Source organism: Labrus mixtus, chromosome 4, assembly GCF_963584025.1.
Source record: "Labrus mixtus chromosome 4, fLabMix1.1, whole genome shotgun sequence".
Taxonomy (NCBI): domain Eukaryota; kingdom Metazoa; phylum Chordata; class Actinopteri; order Labriformes; family Labridae; genus Labrus; species Labrus mixtus.
This window is the reverse complement of record NC_083615.1, coordinates 29,855,870-29,863,617: the sequence shown is the minus strand read 5'-3', so window position 1 is coordinate 29,863,617 and position 7,748 is coordinate 29,855,870.

The window sequence follows — 7,748 nt, the reverse complement described above, 5'->3', positions numbered from 1 at the left end:
AAATTCTTGTTTCATTTGTAATTTTGCCCTCTTCAAATAAAGTGAATGTACGCAAATGCAATCTTAATTTTTTGCTTCCTGCATGGCAATATGTCCAGTTAAACATCAGTGTTAAGAACTTTTGGTAAATATCTTTGATGATCCTCCACTGTCCTAAAGAGGAGAAGAAAAACAAATTACAATATATCCGTAACCTCGGTAACTAAAATCAAAACATGATGAAATCTGATATTTACCTTTTACATGACAGTTTACATCTAAGGAGAAAACAGACAAAGGTTAAATATGACCAACACTTGCTCAACAAGTAACTAAAGTAATCCAAAAATGAAATGTGACATTTTAATATTCACCTTTTTCAGAAGGAAATCTTCCTGAAATACTGCTAAAAAGTAAATTTCATGAGATGGTGTGCTCAAGAACTTTTGGATGTATCGCAAGCAACGCTGCAGTGCTGCAAAGTGAATAAAATTCTTGTTTCATTTGTAATTTTGCCCTCTTCAAATAAAGTGAATGTACGCAAATGCAATCTTAATTTGTTGCATCCTGCATGGCAATATGTCCAGTTAAATATCAGTGTTAAGAACTTTTGGTAAAAATATTTGATGATACTCCACTGTCCTAAAGAGAAGGAAAAAAAGTAGTTACAATACATCCGTAACCTCAGTAACAAAAATCAAAACAGGATGAAATCTGATATTTACCTTTTACATGACAGTTTACATCTAAGGAGAAAAAAGACAAAGGTTAAATATGACCAACACTTGCTCAACAAGTAACTAAAGTAATCCAAAAATGAAATGTGAAATTTTAATATTCACCTTTTTCAGAAGGAAATCTTCCTGAAATACTGCTGAAAGATACATTTCATCAGATGGCGCGCAAAAGAACTTTTGGATGTATCGCAAGCAACGCTGCAGTGCTGCAAAGTGAATAAAATTCTTGTTTCATTTGTAATTTTGCCCTCTTCAAATAAAGTGAATGTACGCAAATGCAATCTTAATTTTTTGCTTCCTGCATGGCAATATGTCCAGTTAAACATCAGTGTTAAGAACTTTTGGTAAATATCTTTGATGATCCTCCACTGTCCTAAAGAGGAGAAGAAAAACAAATTACAATATATCCGTAACCTCGGTAACTAAAATCAAAACATGATGAAATCTGATATTTACCTTTTACATGACAGTTTACATCTAAGGAGAAAACAGACAAAGGTTAAATATGACCAACACTTGCTCAACAAGTAACTAAAGTAATCCAAAAATGAAATGTGACATTTTAATATTCACCTTTTTCAGAAGGAAATCTTCCTGAAATACTGCTAAAAAGTAAATTTCATGAGATGGCGCGCTCATGAACTTTTGGATGTATCGCAAGCAACGCTGTAGTGCTGCAAAGTGAATAAAATTCTTGGTTTCATTTGTAATTTCGCCCTCTTCAAATGATGTTAAAATACACAAATGCAATCTTAATTTTTTGCATCCTGCATGGCAATATGTCCAGTTAAATATCAGTGTTAAGAACTTTTGGTAAAAATATTTGATGATACTCCACTGTCCTAAAGAGAAGAAAAAAAGTAGTTACAATACATCCGTAACCTCTGTAACAAAAATCAAAACAGGATGAAATCTGATATTTACCTTTTTACATGACAGTTTACATCTAAGGAGAAAAAAGACAAAGGTTAAATATGACGAACACTTGCTCAACAAGTAACTAAAGTAATCCAAAAATTAAATGTGAAATTTTAATATTCACCTTTTTCAGAAGGAAATCTTCCTGAAATACTGCTAAAAAGTAAATTTCATGAGATGGCGCGCTCAAGAACTTTTGGATGTATCGCAAGCAACGCTGCAGTGCTGCAAAGTGAATAAAATTCTGTTAAAATATGCAAATGCAATCTTAATTTTTTGCATCCTGCATGGCAATATGTCCAGTTAAATATCAGTGTTAAGAATTTTTGGTAAATATCTTTGATGATCCTCCACTGTCCTAAAGAGGAGAAGAAAAGCAAGTTACAATATATCTGTAACCTCGGTAACTAAAATCAAAACATGATGAAATCTGATATTTACCTTTTTACAAGACAGTTTACATCTAAGGAGAACAAAGACAAAGGTTAAATATGACCAACACTTGCTAAACAAGTACCTGAATTAATCCAAAAATGAAATGTGAAATTTTAATGTTCACCTTTTTCAGAAGGAAATCTTCCTGAAATACTGCTGAAAATAAATTTAATCAGATGGTGCGCAAAAGAACTTTTGGATGTATCGCAAGCAACGCTGCAGTGCTGCAAAGTGAATAAAATTCTTGGTTTCATTTGTAATTTCGCCCTCTTCAAATAAAGTTAATGTACGCAAATACAATCTTAATTTTTTGCTTCCTGCATGGTAATATCTCCAGTTAAATATCAGTGTTAAGAAGTTTTGGTAAATATCTTTGATGATCCTCCACTGTCCTAAAGAGAAGAAAAAAAGTAGTTACAATACATCCGTAACCTCGGTAACAAAAATCAAAACAGGATGAAATCTGATATTTACCTTTTACATGACAGTTTACATCTAAGGAGAAAAAAGACAAAGGTTAAATATGACCAACACTTGCTCAACAAGTAACTAAAGTAATCCAAAAATGAAATGTGAAATTTTAATATTCACCTTTTTCAGAAGGAAATCTTCCTGAAATACTGCTGAAAGATACATTTCATCAGATGGCGCGCAAAATAACTTTTGGATGTATCGCAAGCAACGCTGCAGTGCTGCAAAGTGAATAAAATTCTTGTTTCATTTGTAATTTTGCCCTCTTCAAATAAAGTGAATGTACGCAAATGCAATCTTAATTTTTTGCTTCCTGCATGGCAATATGTCCAGTTAAATATCAGTGTTAAGAACTTTTGGTAAATATCTTTGATGATCCTCCACTGTCCTAAAGAGGAGAAGAAAAACAAATTACAATATATCCGTAACCTCGGTAACTAAAATCAAAACATGATGAAATCTGATATTTACCTTTTACATGACAGTTTACATCTAAGGAGAAAACAGACAAAGGTTAAATATGACCAACACTTGCTCAACAAGTAACTAAAGTAATCCAAAAATGAAATGTGACATTTTAATATTCACCTTTTTCAGAAGGAAATCTTCCTGAAATACTGCTAAAAAGTAAATTTCATGAGATGGCGCGCTCATGAACTTTTGGATGTATCGCAAGCAACGCTGTAGTGCTGCAAAGTGAATAAAATTCTTGGTTTCATTTGTAATTTCGCCCTCTTCAAATGATGTTAAAATACACAAATGCAATCTTAATTTTTTGCATCCTGCATGGCAATATGTCCAGTTAAATATCAGTGTTAAGAACTTTTGGTAAAAATATTTGATGATACTCCACTGTCCTAAAGAGAAGAAAAAAAGTAGTTACAATACATCCGTAACCTCTGTAACAAAAATCAAAACAGGATGAAATCTGATATTTACCTTTTTACATGACAGTTTACATCTAAGGAGAAAAAAGACAAAGGTTAAATATGACGAACACTTGCTCAACAAGTAACTAAAGTAATCCAAAAATGAAATGTGAAATTTTAATATTCACCTTTTTCAGAAGGAAATCTTCCTGAAATACTGCTAAAAAGTAAATTTCATGAGATGGCGCGCTCAAGAACTTTTGGATGTATCGCAAGCAACGCTGCAGTGCTGCAAAGTGAATAAAATTCTGTTAAAATATGCAAATGCAACCTTAATTTTTTGCATCCTGCATGGCAATATGTCCAGTTAAATATCAGTGTTAAGAACTTTTGGTAAATATCTTTGATGATCCTCCACTGTCCTACAGAGGAGAAGAAAAGCAAGTTACAATATATCTGTAACCTCGGTAACTAAAATCAAAACATGATGAAATCTGATATTTACCTTTTTACAAGACAGTTTACATCTAAGGAGAACAAAGACAAAGGTTAAATATGACCAACACTTGCTAAACAAGTACCTGAATTAATCCAAAAATGAAATGTGAAATTTTAATGTTCACCTTTTTCAGAAGGAAATCTTCCTGAAATACTGCTGAAAATAAATTTAATCAGATGGTGCGCAAAAGAACTTTTGGATGTATCGCAAGCAACGCTGCAGTGCTGCAAAGTGAATAAAATTCTTGGTTTCATTTGTAATTTCGCCCTCTTCAAATAAAGTTAATGTACGCAAATACAATCTTAATTTTTTGCTTCCTGCATGGTAATATCTCCAGTTAAATATCAGTGTTAAGAAGTTTTGGTAAATATCTTTGATGATCCTCCACTGTCCTAAAGAGAAGAAAAAAAGTAGTTACAATACATCCGTAACCTCGGTAACAAAAATCAAAACAGGATGAAATCTGATATTTACCTTTTACATGACAGTTTACATCTAAGGAGAAAACAGACAAAGGTTAAATATGACCAACACTTGCTCAACAAGTAACTAAAGTAATCCAAAAATGAAATGTGAAATTTTAATATTCACCTTTTTCAGAAGGAAATCTTTCTGAAATACTGCTGAAAGATACATTTCATCAGATGGTGCGCAAAAGAACTTTTGGATGTATCGCAAGCAATGCTGCAGTGCTGCAAAGTGAATAAAATTCTTGTTTCATTTGTAATTTTGCCCTCTTCAAATAAAGTGAATGTACGCAAATGCAATCTTAATTTTTTGCTTCCTGCATGGTAATATCTCCAGTTAAATATCAGTGTTAAGAAGTTTTGGTAAATATCTTTGATGATCCTCCACTGTCCTAAAGAGGAGAAAAAAAGAAAGTTACAATATATCTGTAACCTCGGTAACTAAAATCAAAACATGATGAAATCTGATATTTACTTTTTACATGACAGTTTACATCTAAGGAGAAAAAAGACAAAGGTTAAATATGACCAACACTTGCTCAACAAGTAACTAAAGTAATCCAAAAATGAAATGTGAAATTTTAATATTCACCTTTTTCAGAAGGAAATCTTCCTGAAATATGGCTGAAAGATAAATTTAATCAGATGGTGCGCAAAAGAACTTTTGGATGTATCGCAAGCAACGCTGCAGTGCTGCAAAGTGAATAAAATTCTGTTAAAATATGCAAATGCAATCTTAATTTTTTGCATCCTGCATGGCAATATGTCCAGTTAAATATCAGTGTTAAGAACTTTTGGTAAATATCTTTGATGATCCTCCACTGTCCTACAGAGGAGAAGAAAAGCAAGTTACAATATATCTGTAACCTCGGTAACTAAAATCAAAACATGATGAAATCTGATATTTACCTTTTTACAAGACAGTTTACATCTAAGGAGAACAAAGACAAAGGTTAAATATGACCAACACTTGCTAAACAAGTACCTGAATTAATCCAAAAATGAAATGTGAAATTTTAATGTTCAACTTTTTCAGAAGGAAATCTTCCTGAAATACTGCTGAAAATAAATTTAATCAGATGGTGCGCAAAAGAACTTTTGGATGTATCGCAAGCAACGCTGCAGTGCTGCAAAGTGAATAAAATTCTTGGTTTCATTTGTAATTTCGCCCTCTTCAAATAAAGTTAATGTACGCAAATACAATCTTAATTTTTTGCTTCCTGCATGGTAATATCTCCAGTTAAATATCAGTGTTAAGAAGTTTTGGTAAATATCTTTGATGATCCTCCACTGTCCTAAAGAGAAGAAAAAAAGTAGTTACAATACATCCGTAACCTCGGTAACAAAAATCAAAACAGGATGAAATCTGATATTTACCTTTTACATGACAGTTTACATCTAAGGAGAAAACAGACAAAGGTTAAATATGACCAACACTTGCTCAACAAGTAACTAAAGTAATCCAAAAATGAAATGTGAAATTTTAATATTCACCTTTTTCAGAAGGAAATCTTTCTGAAATACTGCTGAAAGATACATTTCATCAGATGGTGCGCAAAAGAACTTTTGGATGTATCGCAAGCAACGCTGCAGTGCTGCAAAGTGAATAAAATTCTTGTTTCATTTGTAATTTTGCCCTCTTCAAATAAAGTGAATGTACGCAAATGCAATCTTAATTTTTTGCTTCCTGCATGGTAATATCTCCAGTTAAATATCAGTGTTAAGAAGTTTTGGTAAATATCTTTGATGATCCTCCACTGTCCTAAAGAGGAGAAAAAAAGAAAGTTACAATATATCTGTAACCTCGGTAACTAAAATCAAAACATGATGAAATCTGATATTTACCTTTTTACATGACAGTTTACATCTAAGGAGAACAAAGACAAAGGTTAAATATGACCAACACTTGCTAAACAAGTACCTGAATTAATCCAAAAATGAAATGTGAAATTTTAATGTTCAACTTTTTCAGAAGGAAATCTTCCTGAAATATGGCTGAAAGATACATTTCATCAGATGGCGCGCAAAATAACTTTTGGATGTATCGCAAGCAACGCTGCAGTGCTACAAAGTGAATAAAATTCTTGTTTCATTTGTAATTTTGCCCTCTTCAAATAAAGTGAATGTACGCAAATGCAATCTTAATTTTTTGCTTCCTGCATGGCAATATGTCCAGTTAAATATCAGTGTTAAGAACTTTTGGTAAAAATATTTGATGATACTCCACTGTCCTAAAGAGAAGAAAAAAAGTAGTTACAATACATCCGTAACCTCGGTAACAAAAATCAAAACAGGATGAAATCTGATATTTACCTTTTTACATGACAGTTTACATCTAAGGAGAAAAAAGACAAAGGTTAAATATGACCAACACTTGCTCAACAAGTAACTAAAGTAATCCAAAAATGAAATGTGAAATTTTAATATTCACCTTTTTCAGAAGGAAATCTTCCTGAAATACTGCTAAAAAGTAAATTTCATGAGATGGCGCGCTCATGAAATTTTGGATGTATCGCAAGCAACGCTGCAGTGCTGCAAAGTGAATAAAATTCTTGGTTTCATTTGTAATTTCGCCCTCTTCAAATGATGTTAAAATACACAAATGCAATCTTAATTTTTTGCATCCTGCATGGCAATATGTCCAGTTAAATATCAGTGTTAAGAACTTTTGGTAAAAATATTTGATGATACTCCACTGTCCTAAAGAGAAGAAAAAAAGTAGTTACAATACATCCGTAACCTCTGTAACAAAAATCAAAACAGGATGAAATCTGATATTTACCTTTTTACAAGACAGTTTACATCTAAGGAGAAAAAAGACAAAGGTTAAATATGACCAACACTTGCTCAACAAGTAACTAAAGTAATCCAAAAATGAAATGTGAAATTTTAATATTCACCTTTTTCAGAAGGAAATCTTCCTGAAATACTGCTAAAAAGTAAATTTCATGAGATGGCGCGCTCAAGAACTTTTGGATGTATCGCAAGCAACGCTGCAGTGCTGCAAAGTGAATAAAATTCTTGTTTCATTTGTAATTTTGCCCTCTTCAAATAAAGTGAATGTACGCAAATGCAATCTTAATTTTTTGCTTCCTGCATGGCAATATGTCCAGTTAAATATCAGTGTTAAGAACTTTTGGTAAATATCTTTGATGATCCTCCACTGTCCTAAAGAGGAGAAGAAAAACAAATTACAATATATCCGTAACCTCGGTAACTAAAATCAAAACATGATGAAATCTGATATTTACCTTTTACATGACAGTTTACATCTAAGGAGAAAACAGACAAAGGTTAAATATGACCAACACTTGCTCAACAAGTAACTAAAGTAATCCAAAAATGAAATGTGACATTTTAATATTCACCTTTT